Here is a 15,292-nt window from a genome sequence, read left to right as displayed (position 1 = left end):
TATTAATGGTGTGGTGAAGGTATCAGAAATCTTATCATACATGGAGATATAGAAAATAAGTTGTTGTCGATTCACCACATGCTTTTTTTTTAAAAAAAATAAAAATTAATTTACACATACCATATTTGTAACAAGATATGTAATGCTAATATTGTCACACAAAATTTTAAATATATTAATGGTATCCAAATGTTATTCAGAGAGAAAATTTAAAGCCAAATGACCTCAAACATTCTGGCTTTATATTCAAATTTAGTATTGGACTAAGATATGATAGGTTACTTTTTAGAAAACATGATATGATACTTCATCTGTAAAATATTGCAAAACAACTAGTGGAATATACTATTTGATATCTTTTCTCTACTTCTTCATCTTATTCCTGTTCGATGACAGTATCGTTACAATCATGTACTATTGATATTGTAAAATACCGAAAATGATGGATAACTATAAGGAAATTTTTAGGGATTTTTTGAAAAATTTTCAGAGCTCGGATGACGTATTTTAAGGAGATGAGTTTATAGGTTTGGGAAAAGCTTGTTTGGAATATCCAAAAGTGGGAGTTGATTAAGGAATTAACCTAGAATTTAATTAGAGATACCTAAGTTTATAATATTTCATTTTCTCTCATTGCTCGTGCCCTAGCCATCTTCATCCGCGCCATCTCCCTCCCCTCTTGCCTGATGCTGCCTCTCCCTCTCACGGCGTGGAACTCCTCTTCCTCGAACCCGATTGTCTCTCCCAACCTGTCGACGCTTCGCTTCCTCTTCTTCCATGAGTACAAAACTCATCCCTCCCCCTTGCGTCATCGTCTTCCATCCTTCTCCACCTCACACCAACAGCCATTTGATCTCCCTGTGCACTCCCATCGACCTTTTTCTTTATTGGACCGCTGGGGTCGGCTAGAAGGGAGGTTGAATAACCTGAAAAATAATATAATGAAACCCTTCTCGAACTTTCAACAGAATAACACTTGCATAAAGTAAATTAACTAAACAGAAGAGAAAGAAGAGGCAAGAGAATTTTTACTTGGTTATAACCAGGGAGATTGTTAATCCAAGGAAAGTGTAACGCTAAATACTCCTTCAAACGGAGAAGCCTCTTACAACAGTGAAGCGCAAAAACAAAGAAGCTAATCTAGAAATGAAGCGTACAAGTGTTGGAAATGAATTGCTTGAGTTGAATAAAAGCTTCTGGACCAAGGCTGTATTTATAGCCTTGGTCGGGGCATCCCGAAGGGTTCCAGGCACCTTGGGAGGATAAAATTTTTTCCCCAACACACAGATCTCGATTTGATCGAGATCTGGATATATTTTCGGTCCGAGTGCCCTGAACTGTTCCGAGCGCCTCAGACAGTTTCGGGCACCCTGGATGGGGAAAGCCAACATCATTAACTTTTTCAACCCAGGTCTTTTGCTCCGGCTCCGTTCGCTCGCTTGGGTGATCTCGGTCATACGAAATAAGGCTCACCCGAACCCAACTTCTAGTCTTCTCGAGTAGGCTTCCACTCCGGCTTCTCGTCCCTCTGAATTGTCATGTGCTTCCTTCTCGTCTGCCAGCGTACTCATCCGCAGTCTTCATCCCTTGGTCTCACCTCGTGATGACCTTCTCGCTAGCTGCGTCTCTTGCTCCCCGAGCAGTCTTCCGCTCCGGCTTCTCATCTCTCGGAACCACCGTATGCTTCCTTCTCGTCCGCCGGTGTACTCTTCTGCAGCGTCTCATCCCTCGGACGCACCACGTGCTGCCCTTCTCGCTAGTTGCGTCTTCCGCTCGACTATCTGTGCTCCTAAGCTCCTGCACAGTTAGACACAAGGTTAAAAGCACACAGGACCTAACTTAACTTGTTGATTACACTAAAACAACCTTGGAGTTCCAACATTCTCCTCCTGTACAACGCGTCACCTCCGGTCGCCACAACACGACATCGGTCGCCATCCATAGAGCGCCAACCGCCTTCCCTTTGCCCTAGCGCCGACATCCTGATTCCCTCCTCTTCATCACTGTGCCCTTTTCCCCCTTATTGCCGACATAGATCACCATAGACTCCTTGTGAGGGTTTGGATCGACAACGTTTGACGCGACCTTCAATCGATCCTGCTCTCCCGATTATCGTGTGCTATAACACCAAGCCACACCTCACATCAGGTATAAGCTGACGATTCTCTTCTTATCTTTGGATCTCTTGTGTTGACTCTCTCGCTTGTGGATCCAAACAGGATAGCAACTGATACCACCCAAGGAGTCATCGTCGGTAAAACTTTAGGTTATATTGCCTCCGTCTCATAGATCTCTTTGTCGAGGTTGAACCATGGCCATCAGCGTTGGATCTTTGCTCAACGCTGCTGGTTAATTATGTTGGATCTCTACGCGACGTCGTTGCCCGATTGCACCAGTGCCACTTGATCGAGGTTTATGTCATGTTGCCCTAGCACTCTTCTTCTTCTCTGATTACTATCAAATCAACGCCCTAGTGTTGGCATCACCCCGTCCTCTGCCAGACTCACCTCCACAGCTACATCCAGCATTCATCCGATCTGGATCTGGTTAAGGGGTAAGATGTGCTTAATGTCATATTAGTAGAGATTTCATCTCATATTCTGTTTTGGATATTGTTGGATTGAGTTGGGTGTGTAATGGTTTAGAATTAGCTGATCTATGGTTAAGAGATAGGTTGAGCATATAGTCCTCATACTATGATTAAATCAATAGTTGGATTGGATAATGGTCGTATTTCAATTAGGATTTCCTTAAATAGGTTTGGGGATTTGATTTAGCTATTTAATTCATATATAATTAGCTAAATCTATATATCATATGTCACAGGACCTTGATTCGAAACGAGCATCTCGACGTGGGATTTTCTGATACGATTTACGTTTAAGGCGGGTACCCTTGACTTATCTTTTGATATTGTCATTTTAATATGCGTAGTAGGTTATATCTAGTAGTAATGATTATGTTTATATATGACTTGGTATTTCACTGCTTGATACCGTAGTATGCTCATGCTGTTATCAGTTATGTATTTATGCTTATGTCCTCTTGATTCTTGCATTGTGTACCTATGTAGTGACATACAATGCATTACCGGATACATGTCTAGCTACTAGATATACTTAGCATATGTACCTAGTTTATTACTTGGCATGTGTACCTAGTTTATTACTTGGCATGTGTACCTAGGTTTACTATTTAGCATGCATATCTCGATCATTGTTATGGACTCGGTTTTCCTTTTGGTACACATTATGAGGAGGCTGGTATTTTCATGAGTAACATGCTTTAGTGTCATGTACCATTTTGCATGATTGCATGCTGAGCAATTGTCAACTCCATTATTGTTGAGCACATCGCCAGTTACATGATCTGCACACACAACCACTCATGGATTAGTGGTATATCAGGTAGGGTGTGCAGACTAGCTCTGTCAGGGCTCCATTGGTCCGCTCATGGGTAGTGTGACTGTAGCTTGGTAGCGGGCAGGGATCCCTCCTCTTGACTATGACATAGGGAGATGAGAACTTTGGCTCCTCCACTATGTTTGGGTAGGAGGATAGGTGTACTTCGACAGCATCTTGTCCATTTGGTCACTCAGGAGTAGTGATGACAGAGTGCATAGTTGTCATAGCCCTATTCACTCGCCCTCACCATCGCGTGTGAGGTGGCTGACTGCGTTAGGGGTGACCATGTCATTTGCATCATATGCATGGATTGCATTTATTGCTTGTGATTGCTGCATTTGGATGCTTCATTTTTGGTGATTGCATATGATTGACATACATATAGGAGACATTAGGTATTTAGTCTGACGACCCTTCCATCCGGATAGGAGGGCCTGGTGAGTACAGCTTATTCTATTGTCAGTTTGTATTTTCTGTTGTTATTCAGAAGACTGTACTACATGATTATTACTGATAGCTATATCGTACTATGCATGTCTGCTCAATACCCAGTGAGTTCATTCAACTCACTCCGTTGACTTATTTGTATTTCAGATTAAGGTCGTCAGGAGGTTTCATTTGCTAGTCCCCACGTTGTGTCAAGATGATTTTCTATTTTAGACTTGTGTTTCTTTGTTTGTGAACTACAGACTTGTGATGTGTAGTTATTGCACTCGTGTATTTTATATCGAGTTTTTGGTACTCTGCCCATGTTTTTCGTTACGATGGTTTTCCGTTGTGGGTTTGTACTGTTGGTACGGTTAGCACTAACGGTCTAACTCAAGTTTTGATGAATGACAAAATAGGTTAAGTTAGTTTTGTTGTTGTCTAACACTCTGATCGAGTGTATAGGAGAAGCCCAGCTAGGTCGACGGGCCAACTGGATAACTAGCACGAAGTCCAGCTAGGTCAACGGGCCGACCGGATAGCTAGCACGAAGTCCAAACGGGTCGACGGGTTGACCAGACATTTGCCACGAAGTTTAGCTTGGTCGATGGGCTGACCGGATAGCTGGCACGAAGTCCAGACGGGTCGAAGGGCTGACCAGACCTCTGGTAGGTAAGTGAAGGTAAGTCACTAGAGGAGAGTGACTGTGAGGGCGCGTTCCCGGGAAGGGAACTTAGGCGCCGATCCGACTTAGAACCATTTCGGAACTCTAAAGTCGAGATCTTGACTAGATTCCGGTCTTGAGGAAACGGAATCTAATTAATATTTTATTTAATGATAAACTGTGCTAACACTCTATTTTGCAGGATATATATTTGTCTCGGACTAACATTTTCTTGCAGGTAGGAAACCCCTGGAAAATAGGGTCCAGGCGCCCGGGAGGTACCAGAGCCCCCGGAGGCAAAAATTAATCCTCAGCGTCACCTTTCCAAGTGGAGCACCCTGGTTGGCTCGGCTATGTCATGGTCAGGGCGCCCTGAAGGTTCCAGGCGCCCCAAACCTCCTATATAAGGAGGGTTAAGGCTGAAGCTCCAACAAGAACTCACAATCTGATCTCTTGTGCTCCTGTAACGCTGCAAAGCTCTGACAACGCGTTGTTCCTCTAGTTTCTTTCTTTGTCGGTAATGTTTTAATTTGTCATTAGCATTCTTGTACTTAATTTGTAATCAAACTTTCGAATTGCTAGTGAATTGTCCATCGAAAGCACCCTTGTGTGCGGCCTTTAGAGTAGAAGTCGACACAGGCTTCAAACCAAGTAAATCGAACTGTGTTAGCGTTGTTCTTTCTTTTCTCTTATACATTTTCCGCTGAGTAATCTCTCGATAAAGTTTTAAATTGATATTCACTCCCCCCCCCTATATCGACTTTCACAATCCAACAAGTGGTATCAGAGTAGGTATTGCTCTGATTTGGTGCAACCATCAATCAGACAAGGGGGTGAAATTTTTTTATTTATTGTCTTTCGGCTTTTCAGTTTTTCGCATAATTCCAAACTGGTACTATTACCTTTTTGGAAATATTTTCTCGTTGCAGTTAATCTAAATTGGTGCAACACCAATTTTATATTTTTTAAGAATTTTTAAAGTTTTAAAAGGATTTTTAAAAGTTTAAAATATTTTTTAAAGTTTTTAAAGGATTTTTAAAAGTGTTTTAAAATAATTTTTAAAGTTTTTAAACGATTTTTAAAAGTGTTTTAAAATAATTTTTAAAGGTTTTAAAGGATTTTTAAAAGTTTTTAAAATAATTTTTAAAATATATATATATATATATATATATATATTTAAAGTATTATTATTATTTTTCAATTAATTTAATTTAATTAATTTAATTTAATTTAATTTAATTTAATTTATTTTTAATTTAGTTTATTTTAATTTAATTTATTTTATTTTCATTTAATTTATTTTAATTTAGTCTTTACTCATCTCACCCGATCTACGTTTTCAATAAGGGAATCCTATAATTTTGTGAGATGAATTAGATTCAATTTTAGGGTTTGGTTTAATTTTGTACTAGATTCAGGTTTAGTTTTGGGTCCAACAAATAGGTATTCTCTGGATAACATTGTAGGCTATGGTGAGTCACTTGGACATCATTAGAGTAATCATGCCTTCGAGGTTTTCCAAATAGTCATATCCATTGGACTTAGTACAAAACCTTGGTCTAACTGGTTAGGATCCATAGAGGGTAGCTTCGGTCAGTTCCACTTAGCCAAATGCACCAGGTCGAAGCCATATCTTCCTAGATATGCATAGACTAAGCTTTCCTAACATACTATCATCCAAAATTTCACCAGTACCATGGGTCAAGTTAAACTTGAACCTTTTTTAATTAGTCATAATTACCTTGCCGGGTAGATTAGTTTGGGTTACCCTGCTGGGATGGTTAGTTTTAGAGGTGCCAGCTATTCTGGAGCCTCCCCATGAATTATTGGCCTTTAATTCTTGGTTCTTGATTTATGTCTATTCTTTTTATAATTATAGTTTACTTGATGATATTCTAGGTCTTGGTGTGACTTAAAATATTTAGATTTTGAATTTGTTGATTTAGATTTGAATTTAAGTTTTTGATTTGAATTATCTGATTTTATATAGTATATTTTTTATTTAGGTATGTAGTATTGGTTAAGTCCTACTTGCGTGGTTAAGCACGCTTTCGGAACCCAAGCTTTACTTGTTGGTTTATATTGGGTTATTAATGATTTAAATATTTTATTTGAACTTGACTTATAGCCAAGTCTGGTTTTGTTGTAAATTACTTTTTGATTATTTAAGATTAAATCTAAATTTTTAGATCTTGTTATAAATTTTTCTAACATTTATTTTAATTTATTAATTTCTATTTTTAGTGATAAATTCTCCTTCTCAAGTGTTAGATCTTGAGTTGGATTATTTTTTGTAATTTGTTCCTTTAGGTTTTGGTTTTCCTCAAGAAGTAATTTGTTTTCATCTTTTAATTTAACTAATTTTCTATTTAAACAAGAAATAATTTTAAAGAACTTTCGATTTAAATTTTGGTATACCTCTTCGGAACCTTCGGAAATGAGTACGAACTCGTGGCTCGATTCGGGTTTGGACCCGTCTTCTAATTCGTCCTCCGACTCTGCTTCGCAGGCCATCAGCGCGAGGTGACTCTGGTGCTTCTGATCTTCGGCCTCCGATTCGTCCGAGGAAGAGTCGTCCCACGTCGCTTTGAGGGCCTTCTTTTTGGTTGTCTTCGGTTTGTTATTCTTCAATCTTGGGCACTCGTTCTTGTAGTGACCCTCTTTGTTGCACCCAAAGCACGTCACATTCCTTGGTTTGGTTGTAGAGTTAATCTTCTACAGGTCCTTCTTGTTGAACCTCTTCTTCCTCTTGGTGAACATTTTCCTTACCAGGTTCACCAGGTGCTCCTCATCTTCAAAACCGTGGTCAGAATCTTCATTGGGTTCAGATTTGTTCTTTGTTCTTTCCTTGGAGGAACCTACAAATAGGGTAATACCTTTCTCGGTTTCGGCATTAGTCTGTTCGTGTAGTTCTAATTCACAAAATAGTTCGTCTAATTTTAACTTAGATAGATTTTTAGAAATTTTGTAGGCATCCACGATAGATGCCCACAAATTATTACGCGGAAATGAGTTTAACGCGTACCTTATCAGATCTCGGTTTTCCATCTGGTGGCCTATCACTGGAGTCCGTTGAGGACATCCTTGATCCTCGCGTGCAGTTGACTCGCCGTTTCTTCTTCCTGCATTTTTATATTAAACATTCTATTTAATAACAAATCTCGTTTCGTTACCTTAGCATCGCTGGTTCCTTCGTGCAGCTAGATCAACTTATCCCAAAGTTCTTTCGCGTTCTGGTGCGGCCCTACCCGGTTAAGCTCTTCCCTTGTCAGTCCGTATTGTAGCGTGTTGATTGCCTTGTTCTCCGTTGATGCTTTCTTCTTCATGTACGGAGTCCACTGTTCCGGATCAAGTGGACTTTCGGAGTTGCCAACTGGTGCTCTGTAGGCTTTTGTGACGCTGAACCATTGGTCGAAGTCCGTCTTCAAGTATACTTTCATTCTTTTCTTCCAGTACGAAAAATAGTCCCCATTGAATAGGGGAGGGCGTACCATGCTGAAGCCTTCAATCTGAGACATCCTGCACACAAGAAAGCAACTAGACAAGCAGGTCCCAAGACTTGGTCTTGGATTAGTAGTGCGGGAAAAAATAGAAGTAATAGAAAGAACTAAATTGGTGTCGCACCAATTTAGATTGACTGCAATGGAAAAATATTTCCAGAAAGGTAATAGTACCAGTTTAGAATTATGCGAAAAATTGAAAAGCCGAAAAAATGAAAGAAAATTTCACCCCTTGTCTGATTGGTGGTTGCACCAAATCAGAGCGGTACTTGCTCTGATACCACTTGTTGGATCGTGAAAGTCGATAGAGGGGGGGGGGGTGAATATCGATTTAAAACTTTATCGAGAGATTACGCAGCGGAAAATGTATAAGCGAAAAGAAAGAACAACGCTAACACAGTTCGATTTACTTGGTTCAGAGCCTGTGTCGATTCCTACTCCAAGGTCCGCACACAAGGGTGCTTTCGATGGGCAATTCATTAGCAATTCAAAAGTTTGATTACAAATTAAATACAAAAATGCTAATGAAAAAATAAAACAATACCGATAAAGAAAGAAACTAGAGGAACAGGGCGTTGTCGGAGCTTTGTAGCGTCACAGGAGCACAAGAGATTAGATTGTGAGTTCTTGTTGGAGCTTCAGCCTTGACCCTCCTTATATAGGAGGTTCGGGGCGTTTGGAACCTTCAGGGTGCCCTGACCATGACGTAGTCGAGCCAACCAGGACGCTCCACGTAGCGAGGTGACGCTGAGGATAAATTTTTGCCTCGAGGCACCCGGACCCTATTTTCCAGCGGTTTTCTACCTGCAAGAAAACGTAGTCCGAGGGAAATATATATCCTGCAAAATAGAGTGTTAGCACAGTTTATCATTAAATAAAATATTAATTAGATTCCGTTTCCTCAAGACCGGAATCTAGTCAAAATTTCGACTTAGAGTTCCGAAATGGTTCTAAGTCGGATCGATGCCCAAGTTCCCTTCCTGGGAATACGTCCTCACAGTCACTCCCCTCCAGTGACTTACCTTCACTTACCTGCCAGACGTTCGGTAAGCCCTTCGACCCGTCTGGACTTCGACCAGCTATCCGGTCAGTCCGTCGACACTACAACAAAAATGTTAAAAGACAACACCCCTACGACAACGGTTTTAGAAGGAAGTGTTGTTAATTTGGTTAAAGACAACAGTTTTTGACAAAACCGTTGTCTTTGAGCTTTCAAAAAAAACAAAAGACAACAGTTTTGTAAAAACTGTTGTCGTTGAGCGACTTTTTGTAAAATCAACAACACATTTTACAACGGTTTTCTAAAACTGTTGTCTTTAAGCGCTTTCTTAGGGGGTCAAAGACAACGGTCTATTAAAACCGTTGTCTTTGACTTTTTTCTTTCGCCGTTTTTCCCTTCACAGTTTTTGTTGTGGCAGTGTTTTGCATTCCCTCCGAAATTTTTTGACACCCTATTTTCCCCCCTTAACCTTCCCGAACCCTAAACCCCTCTCCTCATACGCTCTCTCCCCCCCCCCCCCCCCGACCTTCCTACCGAAACCTTCGGAAGGGGTGAGAGGAGGGATTTTAGGGGCTCCCTCCTCCTCTTTCCCCCTCTGCTCATCGCCATCGCCAGATTCCCGTTCGCACTACCGTTTCGGTGCCCCCGACTTCACCCTCAGCCCCGGCACTCTGTACGACGTGCTCGGCATCGCCGCTGCCACATCGGGGCTCGAGATCATGGTGGCTTACTGGAGGCTCCCCGACGCATGCCACCCGGACGCGGTGGTCGCGGCGGACCGGCTGACGAGTTCATGTGGATCCACGCGGCCTACGAGACGCTCTCCGACCCGGACAAGCGCACCGAGTATGATCGAGGGGTCCTCGTCGTCGATCGGAGATGGAGGTCGTTCCATTCTTCCTGATCGTCGTATTCCTTCTACGCCGACCGACGCCAGCCGTGGATGTGGGAGATGGACCAGTGCTGGTAATTAACAAGATGCATCAAAGGTGTTTGATTATATGCCGATCTCAAATTTTCTACCCCAAATTGCTTTATTGCTGTTCTTTGTACATGTTCACAGATCGAATAATCTTTGATCTCGCCAAACAACCTCTTCCTATTTCAATTTTGTTTTCCCTTTTCCTTAGGCAATCGTATTAATCTAAGATTGCAATCAAAACTAAAGAAAACCTTTGACTTCATGTTCTGTTTGCTTTAAAAACAAGAAGTTCTGAGATTTCTTGGATCTCTATTTGATCTGTGAATTGATTAGCAACTCTTTGGTTTTTTCAAGAAAGGTTTTTACTCAAATTGCTACAATTAATTCATAGATGCAAATAGAGGAAGCATTTGATTGTGATGGTTTCGCTTCACCTTCCTTTAGAGGAACAGCTGAACAACTTTGTAACAAATGAATAAGCCTTCTTGTCTCATCTAACCTTAAAAAGTGTACCAGCTTCCTACTTCTTGAGTTAGGACATGGAGGCAGTGAGGATGGCAGCAATTATGAGTAAGAACATGGAGGCAGTGAGGATGAGCAAAAGGTATGTCTCACCTAGGTTTTGTTTGGAAAAGTGATTTTTTTTAAAAAAAATAATTTTATTAAACATATTTAAAATCATTGGGGTAAGTGACAAGGCTTGCAAAGATGAAATGTGAGTTTTTTCAGGTTGTGTTGTTTCATTATTTGTCAGCATTTTGCAATCAATTGGTTTATAAGAATCTTTGAATTTTTGAAGCATATGTAATGAAGCATTATTTTAAGAACTAGGAGAAGTTGCTTTTATATAAATGTGAATTTGTACAACTTCTGTGTTTCTTCCTTTGGCGATAAGAATTTACTGCTTAGAACTGTAGAATTCTCCTTTTTCTCTGCTTATGTTTGGAACTAATCTTGCTTTCTGAAAACCATTAGTGTTTGTATAATGGTGTTGTATCTGACTCAAGGTTGGAATTGGTCTTGCTTCCTTCCTTTGAGAAATGGAAATGAAAATTCATATACAATTGAAGTAATTATTTATGATTATTTTTTGTGACAACAGAGAATTCAATTGTGTTACTCTGCTGATTTTCCTTGCTTAAATGTTGGAAAACCAAAAGGACCATCATATGTGCGCCTTGAGGTTTTTGAGCTTATTCTACTTCACTTTTTTAAAAAAATTTTTTAAAGAACCTTTATTTTTATCCTGACAAATTTGGCAAACTATTCAGTTCTGCTCCTTAGTTTCACTGCAAAGATATACCAAATCACTGTCAACATTTCAACAAGCTTCCCTGGTGGAAAAGTCAAGGCTGAAGCCTTATGAATGAATAAGTGTCCTCAGTGAGGTATGTGTCGATCTTTAAGATTGGTTTTGTTGGTATGACATGTATGCTGTTTTTTCATGCTTATCCTTGGATGATAGATAGGCTTTGAGATTCAATAATTATGATGCTCACCCACTCCTACATGCATGTAGCGTTAGCATTGCCACTGCTTTTACTCAAATAGAAGGCATAGTATTGCAACCTCCCCGGGTATGGTTTTATGTTTTGTATTTATATTTTTACGTATTATTTGAGGTTATTTATGACAAAAGCAAATGCTGCAGCTCAGAGTTGGCAATGGAGAGGACTTTATTCCATCAAGGGGGAGATGGAATTTTAACCAAAAGGTGTTTTTTTTTTGCTTTCAATGAGTTTATTATTGTAGTTAAAATATATACCTCTTTCAGAAATTGATGGAGCCGTCTCAAATCACCCGTTGGGTTGTTGTTAATTTTTTAGCTCGACGTGATGTTTCAAGCCTCATACATGACATGCACAAATGCACAAATATGAAGCGCATTGTATGTTTTGACATTACTTTTTTCCCATGGAGTTTTAAATGCAGGGACAATTATTTTTAACCAAATTTGTCATCCAAGGAATTATGACTTCTACATGTGCTCTAATGCTGGCATGATTGTAAGCTCTATGTTTCAAAAGTTGTACTCTATTTAAAGCCTTTACATTTATAAATCTTTAGCATTCTCGGTCGGTGTGAATTTTATTTGGGTGCTTTCTTTTTTACAAGTACCTGCTTTGTGAATTACTAGGTATATTTTCAAAATTAAATTATCAATGTTCTTGACAGGAACTCGCTTTGTGGATTAAATTCTGCCATTTGTCTAAATAAATTCAATATTTCAAGAGTTATAAGTAATTCAAGTTTTTCTTATATTGGTGTTTGTAATTTCATAGGGTACAGTCCGACCCACTCATTACCATATGCTAATGGATGAGAATGGATTTATTACTGATTTCCTACATGAGCTTGTTCATTCCCTTTCTCATGTGTAAGTACTTGTTTATATAAACGTAACTAATATTTTAGTTCTCCAATGATTAATATTGTAATTGAGATATCCTATTCTATGTCCAAATGTACAAATATAAGAGGAGTACAACTGCGATATCTGTGGATAAGTTAGGCAGTGCTCTTAAGTTTTTTCGTGATTTGTGCCATACCTTATAAATTGTTAGGACCCCTGTATTGAAAAATCTGGACTGTGGTTTCATTTGAAGGTTTGATTATTCTTTCCAAGTTAAACTTGTGAAAATTTTAGGTTAACTAGAGTCTATCCAATCCTACCAGACAAGATTAGTGACTGGTTCCAGTTTTAACCCGCTGAAGTGAATTGTCCAAGATTTTGAAACTTGTCTCCTTTGATCATAAATAACTTGCATGCTTTTACAAGATCTAATAAACATTTCTTTTATTTATATGATTGTTTTTACAAGATCTAATGATTTTTTTTCTATAATTGTAGATTGTGCCTTGTCCATTGTTAGCACTTGCAATTTACTTGAAAGTTGTTTCGGTGTTGCCCCACATAAGGTGAACGACTGATGCAAAACATAAAGGTAAAACCTAAATTATCATATCTTTGCATATTCATAAATAAAATATGTTGTCTTTTAACATTTTAGCTTCTGTTGTGTTTTTTGTTTTTTTAACTCATGTAGTTCAATGAAATAATGGGTTAAGCTTCCGAATCCAGGTTCGGTCTGGAGAAGGACCATAGTGAGTACTTAACCAAATACCAAAGGTTTCATTGATTCAAATGAAACTTGAGGGACTAAATTTAAGTATTCAAACTTCTATAATGATCATGGATATTGGCTAAGTCTCAACTTATTAGGAGGTAAGAAATGACCCCTCTTTCTTCTTTAGAAATCTAGCACATCATATTAATATTTTTTTTCTTCTTTTCATCCTGAAGGAAAGTAATCTTCAGGACGTTTATTTTCAGAAAAGGGATAAAGCTGGGTTTGCAAGCTAAGTCTATGAAGTTTTGTATGCAGAAAAAGGACCAGTACGTGAAGATTGTTAGCACATCCTGATCACTTGATCTATTCAGAAACGGATAAGTTAATTTGCATAGTTGTGGTTTGATAAACTTAATTTTGTGGTTGTCATGAAATTATGGTCATGTTTGGATAGCTTAGCTTGTAGTAATTGTAGAAGTTTATAAACTTAACTTAAGTGAATGTATATATATGTTGTACCAGTTTTTGGTTGAGACAAGATGTATAAAACGCAACTGAATGTATATATGTTGACAATGGTTTTGTGAATGTATATATGTTGTACAGGTTTGTGTGCAAAAAAATTATTTTATCTATTTGTGATGCATTTTCTAATCAACATAGATAACAATTTTTTAACCGTTGTGAAAAGTATGCAAAGACAATGGTTTAAAACTAAATTTGGAAGAAAGACAACAGTGTATTTGTTGTCAAAAGCATATCTGCGATCAAAATTATTTCAAAACTGGCAATTACAACGATTTTATATGTTGCAGAACTGTTGTCATTGGTATTAAAAGACAACGCTTTAAATCCGTTGCATGACTGTTGTCTAATGTGATCAAAGACAACGGTTTTAAACCATTGTCTTTTACCACACATTTAACAACACTGCCAATTACAACGGTTTTAAAGAGCCTACGACAACGGTTTTTAACCGTTGTCTTTTAATATTTTTGTTGTAGTGCGACCTAGTTGGACTTCGTGCCAAATGTCCCATCAGCCCATCGACCCGTTTGGACTTCGTGCCAGCTATCCGGTCGACCCATTGACCTAGCTAGGCTTCGTGTCAGATATCAGATCGGCCTGTCAACCTGTCTGGGATTCTCCTGCACACTTGGTTAGAGTGTTTAGAAAACAACAAAACTAACTTAACCTATTTTGTCATTCATCAAAACTTGAGTTAGACCGTTAGTGCTAACCGCACCAACACTCGGCACAGGGAGTAATCAAATCGACGCTCAAGGGACGCGGAGAAGCCAAGCCGAGTGACTCCTCAGCTAGGTTTAGTATACCAGCTGAGCATGCTGACAGTGAACTACCCGTCGAGCGGATATCCCTCTCGGCTCAACAATCGAGCATGTGGACAGTGGGCTTTTGGCCGAGCGGATATCCCGCTCAGCCCAGCAACGGACGACACTTGGACAATGGACTTTCAGCAGGGCGACTATCCCGATCGGCGCGACAGTGGACTTTCAGCCGAACGGTTATCTCTCTCGGTGTGACAGTAAATAACGCAGGGATAGCAGAATTCCGGCCGAGCGACCATTCCGCTCGGCCAAGCAATAGACACAGCAAGATATCTTTCAACATCCTTTTGAGAGCTAGTGTCGTTGACAGGCAACATCGTCAGACAGAAGATCGTATGACGGAAGCTTTCACTGTTACTGCAGAGATATGTTCGGCCCGTTAAGGTACTGTGTCAGGAATACTTTACTGACACATCTTTTCAGGGAAAGCTTTGAGATGCGTGCTCATCTTGGGAAGCATGCAAGCGCGCTTCCAGGACTCTATATAAAGGGGGTCCAAGTATCCGCGGAGGTATGCTTGACACGCGATTTCTACTGTTACGTTATAGTTCTTTCTTCTTGTTTCTTGCTTTGCCGGAAACTAACTTGAGCGTTGGAGGGTGATCGCCGGGACCCCTTCCCTGACTCGGCACTGACACTGCTTGTGTTGCAGGCGGGAGAGAAGTCCACAAGAGATCAACAAGAGCGCATACATCTCTAGCATCCATCTCATCGACCTACGAACATGATCAATTATTATTATATCATATTTAATATTTTTATTATTAGTTAAATAATTTATATAAATAAGTCTTTTAATTTTATTAATAAAATTATTCAAAAATAGCTATTTTTTATTTACTTTATTTCTATCTCAGATAACTCAGCCCCATTGTTTTAGACTAATGTATCTAGAACGTGTCTTAATATATAAAATCCTCATTTTCTAGATGTCAATTTAAACTATATTATTTATC

The sequence above is a fragment of the Zingiber officinale genome, chromosome 4A (assembly GCF_018446385.1).
Source record: "Zingiber officinale cultivar Zhangliang chromosome 4A, Zo_v1.1, whole genome shotgun sequence".
Classification (NCBI taxonomy): domain Eukaryota; kingdom Viridiplantae; phylum Streptophyta; class Magnoliopsida; order Zingiberales; family Zingiberaceae; genus Zingiber; species Zingiber officinale.
Note: the sequence above shows the minus strand (reverse complement) of the source record.